Source organism: Phalacrocorax aristotelis, chromosome 4, assembly GCF_949628215.1.
Source record: "Phalacrocorax aristotelis chromosome 4, bGulAri2.1, whole genome shotgun sequence".
NCBI classification, from domain to species: domain Eukaryota; kingdom Metazoa; phylum Chordata; class Aves; order Suliformes; family Phalacrocoracidae; genus Phalacrocorax; species Phalacrocorax aristotelis.
Window position 1 is genome coordinate 51,498,417 of NC_134279.1, and position 8,994 is coordinate 51,507,410.

At 37.9% G+C, this 8,994-nt stretch overlaps 1 non-coding gene across 1 annotated transcript; it reads right to left on the reverse strand.

Annotated features, from left to right (window-relative positions):
- Positions 1-5,358: 5,358 nt before the first annotated feature.
- Positions 5,359-5,429, reverse strand: LOC142056993 (small nucleolar RNA SNORD36). Its single transcript, XR_012660505.1, has one exon. It is a non-coding gene; the product is annotated as a small nucleolar RNA SNORD36 (small nucleolar RNA).
- Positions 5,430-8,994: the final 3,565 nt, after the last annotated feature.

Genomic DNA, 8,994 nt, shown 5'->3' on the forward strand with positions numbered 1-8,994 from the left:
AAGGCTGAACCTCAAAATGTTAGCTGCTGTTTGCAAACTACCAATCTCCAAGCCAGTAAAGTAAGAATGGTAAGAATAAGAAATGAGAATAAAGTCATAATAGAAATCTACTCATACTACTATATAGTAATATCATGACATTTTTCAAATAGAAAGCTATTCCTAGCTCCTAAATGACTTTAAGTTCAGGGAGTTTCAAGCCACTTTAGAGGAGTTTGTTTTTATGTTTGGTTTTTTTTTTTTTTCCCTCCCTCTTTTTTTTCTTTTTAATAAACTGCTAGTGTGCAGTGACAACTTCTATATAAAAACAGCTTTTATGCTTACTGGAAACCTGAGACTGTGTTGAAGTCTTACACATTCCTCATCCCTATTATTCTGGCTTCAGAATATCCTGAGCTGAAACAGTCAAGGTCATGATCACGCATTTGATGACATGGAGCACTATAAGTTTCTTTCATCAGATGATGGTTTTGGGGCTTTGTTTTATTTCATAGGGTAGCTGTTGGGAAAAAGTATCTGAGCTTTACAGTTCACTTTACCAGTAATTCATAAGCTGTGTGACTTCTGTTCACTAAAAGTTTGCCCTCCATGTTGTGAGACCATAATTTCTGGATGCTTATTAGTTTTGATTGGGTCCTAGAACATAGCCTACATATAAAAGAATTCTTTCTTCTTTCACCCTTCAGCAGAATTAGGCAAAGGAGTTAGCAACAGAATTCAAACACCTGGGAGTTTTTCCATAACCTCTATTCCTCCTACTGTACAGTGTTTTGGTTCTACTGCAGTGGTGTCAAAACGTACAGTTTTTCATTTCAGGATTGCTGCATGAATGTGCTGTACATCATATGGATGGTGTCCCTTATAGGTCGAACTGTTTGATAGTGCAAAATTTTTGAAAGCTTCACAATTGTTTAGGAAAATGATTTCTATTAACTTTTGGTACAAAAACTGTGGAGCTTTAAATTGGTAAAGCATGGAAAAAATTACTTTATAATATTACTTTATAACAATAAAATAACTAGCAGTGATGGCAAGAGTGAAATCCAATTAGAGCCGCTTATCTTCCCTTACAGCTTCAACTGGGAACAGCTTTACATATCTTGAAATTAAAGAAAAAAGTACCAGACAGGAACTGTGTACCTAAGTCAGCCTGTTCTGCCTGGGGGTGGGGCGGTGCGGGAGGTGGGGGGTGGGTTGTGAACGAACTCATAGCTCTTATAACTGACTTATTGCAGTTATTGCAATTTGTTATTATTGCCGTTTTCTCTGACTGTAGTCAGATCTCAGTGGTTTTCTTGTATGGGTTGGCTTGTTTCTAAACATACAATGTTTTTTTGGTTTTGGTGTTGGTTTGGGGTTTTTAAAAAGAGTTTTTTTTCCTTCAGGATATAGAGTGCAGTACTGAAAGGACAATGTTGTGGGAAAGAGTTACTTCTGATCTAATGAATACAAAAGAGACATTTCTACCTCAGGAGGTGAATGTGTGGTCATTATCAATCACATAAAATATTTTAACTGCCCTCTGGAGTTGTGACTTCTGGGCTCTCATAAATCAGAGAGATACTGGTGGTCAAACAGACTTATTTATATTCCCCGAGTCAAAAGAACTGTTTTTCCACAATCATTTTCACCCTGCACTCATCATCTAGTTCTATTTTAAAATAACCCTAAAAGTTATTTTTCACTGCTGGCTGATTTCCAGCAAAGGAAAACTAGTACCTGACTTCTATGCAGTGAAAAATGAGAGCTTCCTAGTTTATCACTAACCTGATCTCCTATGAAATTCTACCATTTACCAATCAGCAGGACTTAGAAACCTAAATGCCTTTGAGTGTGGGTAAGCGTACACCTCTTGCATATGTGCACAAGTGCTAACACCGAGTGCACTCCAGGAGATCCAGAAATTTAAGGCTGCCCTGCTAGGAATAACCTCTTCTCCCACTCTTCAAAGGGCTCTTACATCTGAAAAATAGCTGAGCCCCTACTAGTGTTTTCTTTCTGTAATAACTTCTTGCTGAGCCTTAGCTTTTTTTGTTGTTGCTTTCTTCACATTTCAGTGAGATGCCAGGCTCTTGGGGAACTTGGAGATCAAATGAGTTTTATGTGCATAGTGCTAGGGCAAACAGAGAGTCAAACTACAGATGGCACAGGAATGAAAGTAAAAGAAAAAATCAATCCCAGTGCCACAAAGAGCCCAGTCCAGACAAATAATAAAAAAAGGAAATATCAGTCCACAAGGAAATAGTTTACCATGCCAGGGAAACTGAATGTGGTAAAACCATCTGATTCCGACTTGAACAGAACTGTCTTCAGCTCTGATCTCTTTACAGCTCCTAAAAATAAGGGTTAAGATAGTTCTTTCTCAGGTATCAAGAAAGACCTCAAAGAATGTTCATTTTGGTCTTTTTTTTTTACCCTTAAGGAGTAGCAGTATTGGCCAGAATTATGTCTTTTTCCTTTCTTGGGTATGATTTGTGGTGGTATGATAGTGAAAAGTACAAAATCCCAAACCAAATGTGTGCTAGGTTGGGAACGCAGGATTCTATTTTGTTTAAATTCTGCTAAAAAGCTGGCTAGTTTGTTTCATTACAAGTATTCATCAGGTTATAGAGTTGGTTAGGAAACCCAACAAACATGGTATCAGAAATTAAATTCTAGTATTCAGTTCAACAGATGGCTTCATCATTTACTGTGAAAGAAGACAGCTATTTAAAATGCACCGTGAATAAAGCCAGCTTCTAGGAGATGTAACAGAAGTTATGTATGCAAAAGAGAACAAAGCACATTAAAAAAACAAGCTGCTTTGTAACTGGGCTGAGCCAGCCATAATCTGCCTTTTCATCCAGTAACCCAGCCAATATTGCTGTTCAAAGAGGTGTGGTGGCTGACCTCTCCTCTTCAAGTGCAAATTGGTTTCTCCTGATTCATGAGGTGGAGACAACATAAAAAGCACAAACAGGATTGTAAGGACCGATGACACATAGCCCCTTGCATAACACTGATACCAGGTTATCACCAGGTGTGCAGGGTTTCTGAAAGGCAAAGAAACCAAGTGTTGGTGTGTACCTTGTAGTGACATAGACATACCGTAGCCTCACAAAAAGAACCGCTGCACATCAGACATCTATTGAGTCTCAGACCCTGGGGGTGCTACAGGCTGCTTGGTTGCTTGGTCACTCAATTACCATGTAGTCTGGAGCTTCTGCAAGAGTATTAGACATGTCTTCATCACAGTTAACAATAAGATAAGTAAAACCTAAGGCTATTTACCTGTGTGTGTATGTCCTGCACTAGACAGAAGTAAAATTCTAGGAAGGGAAGAACTGAAGGTGTTCCTTGAATGGTAGTAAAAAATCTGGAGTTTTTAATCTGGCCAGAAACTTTAGCCACCAGCTAACCATTTCTCTTGAGGTGTAAAATTTACCACTTTTAAGCATCCCAAGAAAAATACTTCACAAAATCTAAAGAGGAGGCTAGACAGGCAAACTGCATTTTGAACTGCAGCTAGTTACGCAACACCAAGTCACTTCTAACAATCAAGTAGATGCATTAGGTATTGACAAATTTATGTTTAGGTAGTGGATGGAACTCAGTGTTTAACCAATGGAGCTTAACCAATATGATCTCAGCAGAATCCTTCTTGTACTAAAATAAGCAGTTTTACAATTGGCTTCAGTAGTTGTACAAACCAACCCTTTCCCAGTGTACATAACAGCAGAACTGATAGTAAGAACCTGGATTATCTGAACTAGAGGAGAAATAATTTTTAGTTACTGCAGGATGTAATATTTTACGCTCAAGTTTAATGTGTTTTTTGAAGAAATCGTGACTTCTAACCCTGTCTACTTGCACAACAATTGTTGTCCCTTTTAACACATTGAATTTGTCAACTTTACAATTTAAAGAGATAGTGTTGCATAGTATATAACTATTTGCATCTATATAGATGCACATATTTTTATATTGTAATTATCTATATATATGCAACACAGCTGAAAAAACCCTCTACATCTTTTGAACCTTGCTTGTATGTTTTGAATCTTCATTCCTCAGCTGACAAGTGAAAAGACTATTATTATATGCAATCTTATGAAAAATATTCTCCTAAAACTTAAATGGAGACTCTCTGAGGAGCCAGACTAAATTTTATGAAGAATTTAGCTACAGGGCAAATGTTTCCTATTTTCAATTTTTACAAGTCATCTCTCTCCCAGGGTGCTCCCTAATACACTCATTTATAATCCAAATGATCTGTCCTACTGGATGGTTTTACCTAAACTGTGTTTCTCATACCTGTGTGGTCAGAGAGGCCAATCCCGTCAGCATTAAAGCTTGCCTAGAATTTTGAGTGACTCTTCTTAAGATCACTGCAGCATGTCAAAGGCTTAAAAGACTCTCCAGCTTCCCTGGGAGTTGGTGGTTATACAGGTAACTTCCCACCCTTCCCCCACCTCTCCAAAAATTGTACACTTGTAATGCTCTTTGGCTTCATATTTGGCCTTAGAATAATATAACTCTAGAATTATCTCAAAATTTATTGTTATTACACAATCTATATATCTTAAATAATTTCATAAATAGACAACATATCACAGGGTAAAAGAAATATGATATATTGAAGTGCATGGTCAGTTGTGTGAAGGCCTTCAAATCCATATCCAGAGACCATTATACATCTGCTAAAATTAAGTCAGATGAACCCGTTATCCCTCTCTGCTGTGCACTATTTCACCATTCCAAACATTGCATTCATTAAAAAAAAAAAATCTCTATGTTGACAAAACTTTCATTAAAGGGTGGGTTCTCTGCAAAACAGGTTCTTGGTTTGTGCTAAAAAGACGGCCACATCAGGAAACTGCTGTGTTTTATACTAATATATTAATAGAAATATAGTTTTCTGAGAAACATTAGAATTGCTGAGACAGTTTGTGGAGGTGGTAAGATTACCAGAAAGGACATCAGGAAATCAAAGCAACACTCTAATTTCACTAAATAATCCCTCTGTGACCTTTAGCAAGTTATTTAGGATACATTTTGCAAAAGCTTATGAGGAATTCACATGCCAAAATCCCACTAGTTTTAAGTGACAATTAGTGTGCTAAGTGTGCCGAAGTTGCTCACAGATGTGGGACATGGCCTCTGAAATTGCTTGGGGAAATGAGTCACCAGGGAATTAGGAAGCCACATTTTTTAAAGAACCTATTTGTAGCATAGCGTTGAATGATACTAACCTGTTTCACAAAGGTACAGGAAGAGCTTGACTGTTATAGTGATTAACAGATTAGAAAGACATACGAATATACATGCACAAAAGGCATGTTTTCTATGTGACCTAGACACATACTCTGCTTGGCTTCTCTAGATCAGGGTTAGAAAGCTCACCCTGCACAGCTGGAAATTCAGGAAAGTAATAGATCCCATCACTTCTGAGAATTATGGCAGGCCATTTAAGTTACTTGACAGAGTGCTGACTTCTTAGAAAATTAGGACTCTTAATGCTTTGTTTCAGGTGACCCAGAGGTATCATTGTGTTACCGAAAAAGGTGGTAAAATCAGAAACAACTCTTTAACACCAGTTTAGTATTAAAGAGCAGGCATTCTTTATTCACGGCGCCGGATGCATGGGGGATCGTTCCTCCTAACGTGCATGCCTTACACGCCTTTCCCATACAATTTATAGATCAAAAATTTACCTATTCATACATATTCATTATTGTCCTTTCTACTGATTGGTACAAACTCGCTCGTTCCATATGTAAATTACTGCGCAGGCTCAATTGTCCTCTTCCATTGTTCTCTTTTGAAGAGGTGGTGTTACTTGGGTCGGTGGTCCATGTGTCTGTGGTCGCGATCCCCCCCTGCCGGAATTACCTTTTACCTACTTGGCTCTTAATCTTGGCAGTTCTGGCCAGTTTCCTCAGTCCATTACACGAAACCACATTTTGTCATACTTTTCTGACAGAAACACATTGTCTGTTGTTTCGTTCACATTAATGATTACCTAGGGACTAAAATACAGATCAACGAACACACCGATTTGTATACACCATGTCCCCAGACTTAATGTCCAGCTGGACAGGGCTGTACAAGGAGTATAGCAACATCCATGGTTGGTTAATTCCATCGCTCTGGTTACAACTGAGGAAAGTGAACAGCCTTTGCTTAGTTTTGTTTTCTTCAGAGAGCTCATTGTCTGGAAAAAAGCTGATTCTATAATTCAGTTGATTATGCTGCTGATAATGAGGACAGGAAAGTGCTGAAGATTTCTGATGTAGGACTGTTCCTTGTGATTAGCTTTTAATACTCCAAACCCAAAAGCAGCTTTCTCAGAGTCTAAGAGAAATCATAGTGTTTAATCATCTGGGACTAGGAAGGAGAACACAGCCCTTGCTGGGTGACAGGAAAGGGTAGCACAGAAACATTCAGAGGCTGGTGATAAAGTAGGAGTTATTTCATCTTGTTTTTTGCTCCTCTGAAGGAGCACAGATAAGTTCACTGCTACAAGAAATAAGAAATGCCCTCAGGCACTGAAGATCTCAAGAGTGCATGTGTGTCTCTCTCTGCCTCTCTCTCACACTGCTGAACAGAGTAGTTCTTTAAAAATGGTGTTCCAGACAAATAACTGTACTCATCCCATAGAGCCAGGAGAGAAACGAAACTGCACTAATTTCCAGGATTAACTGCTGAGGAGGACTTTCACACACACTGGTCCAGCAGGTAGGTATCGGAAGACTGTATCTTGTGTTCCTAAAGGTAACAGCTGGCATTTCTGATTCACAGTCTGGACAAAAAAACCAGACAGAATACATAATTTTCCTTTCCCTCTTCTTCCTCTCCTCTCCAAAACCTCCACAAGTATATGCACAAATATAAGAGGCCAGCAATTTTTGGTATAAGCCAATAACCCAGAAAAGTAAGTCACCCTTTGGAAACATGTTTATTAGAGAAAACTTCTTTATTCTTTTGATGGTGACCCAGCAAATAGGACTAAACAGAGGCTAACGAGGAAATCAGAGGTAAGCTGAGGCTGTGCTCTTGGTGTTTATATTTTTGCTTTGACAATCTGTTCCTCTGTACGTTTGCCCTCCTTTCATGCTTCCTTCACCTTCCGCAGTCTGGATGGTGCTCCTGGCCATAGACCTTTGTGCCAGAGCTAAGGGCACTGTCTCCACATGGACCTGAGTGGGCTTACCAAGGCATGACCTCTGAGAAAGAGAAATACCTTTACTGAGGGCATCTGGCAAAGTTTGGGTGTGAGCCACACATCCAGCTGTTCAGCATTATTCCTCTGGCAGGGCTTTAGGGCTTCTCCTGAAGCTGATTTTTAGGTACCTAGGGAAAATTAGTCTCAGCACCTGATGTGCCTGGAATTTTCAAGCATCTCCAGGGTTAAAGAGAGGCTGATTTTGAGAAGTTTGACTGTGTTGTTGTATACAATCCTTTTGGATCTGATTTTGTATATGTAATTTATGTTTTGATAGGAACAAAGGTGCTATTTGAGGCTTTGAATTCACAAATTAACGTGCACCTCAAAAGACATACATCCATGTAAATTGAAACTAATGAAGAGGTTTCTTCAAAGCCTAGCAAAGCCAAGCTATGCGGCTTCAGAGATCTCTGCAATAAAGGCATTCTATAAAATTGAGTTAAATATATTAATGCAGTAGTGTGCTACTGTATTAAGTTAATGTACTGCAGCATGAAATGAACTTTATCCCTTTAGAAAAACAATTATTATTTAATGTAATACAATTTCCTATGTGTTAGTACTGCAGAAACAAGGAACCATAGTCAAAATAAAATTATCATCTCAGCAAGATAGCTTTACAGATTCCTCTTATTTACTTGCCTTGCCTTTTTTTTTTCAGCCTTGGACTTGCTGAATGTAAACAAACCGATATGAATTTCAGACATTTTCCTAAAATCATCTAAAAGCATAATGCACTGCCCAAAAAATACATAGATATGTGATTGTATTGAATGACATTTCTAATTGTTGCTTACTAAGAAAACTGAAAATCAGCTGCTTTATAGTGTTTCTAATTTGCATTAGAATTAATTTTAAGCCAATTTCCATTATTTCAAAGGTAACAGAACATGAGGGGTACTCCACCATTTATTTGGGGGTTAATTTATGAACCTCTGTGTCTCTAAAATAAATATTCACTTTACCTCATTTGCAAGCTGATTTGGTTTAATACAGAAACGTTACTGAGATCTACAGTTTCATTCATATACTGGTCTATAAATACATTTCTTTCTTGTACTCAGATAAATCTGATGCATAAAAGGAACGTGACTAGAAAGGAACAAATCATTATCTGTTGCTAGTGCTCTAACAGAAAAAAAAGTTTTCCATTTGTATGTTGTGGTTTAGTTTGTATCCAAGGTAATAAGCTATGTGATCTGTTATGACCATTGGCCAGACAAAATAAAAGATTTGTTTCCTCTGAGCTGGTACCAGCAGTTAGTTGCAAATGTCACAGAGAGATGAAATATTGAATAGTTTTCCCTCTTTGATTATTACCTTTTCTATTCGGCATATATCACCCATTAGAAGCAAGCTTAGCAGGCTGTAGTGCCTAACCAGGTTATTCTTGTGACTTTTTAAAACACTAACTGATGTAACAGATTTTGCAGTTTACTACACCATGCCACAAAATTTACTTTACAGATGCATGAATGTATATGATTAAAGGTTATGTTTTAGAAGACTAAAAAGCAACCAAACAATTAAAACTTTGCCTTCAAATGATGAAGTAAATGCAGTTAGAGGCCAAGATGAGCTAAGAGACAATAGTAGATTATTATCTTCACTGAATTTTAACTATCTGCCTTAACAATATTCTCTATTACCATCTCTCAGCCAACCTCTTTTCTACAGTAGCACAGTAAAACAGGAAAGTATTATGTCCTTTTTAGAGATGCAGAACTACAGGACATGCTTCTTAAGCACAGGCAGTTAGCAGAGGCATCTAAGTCAGGAGCCTAGAT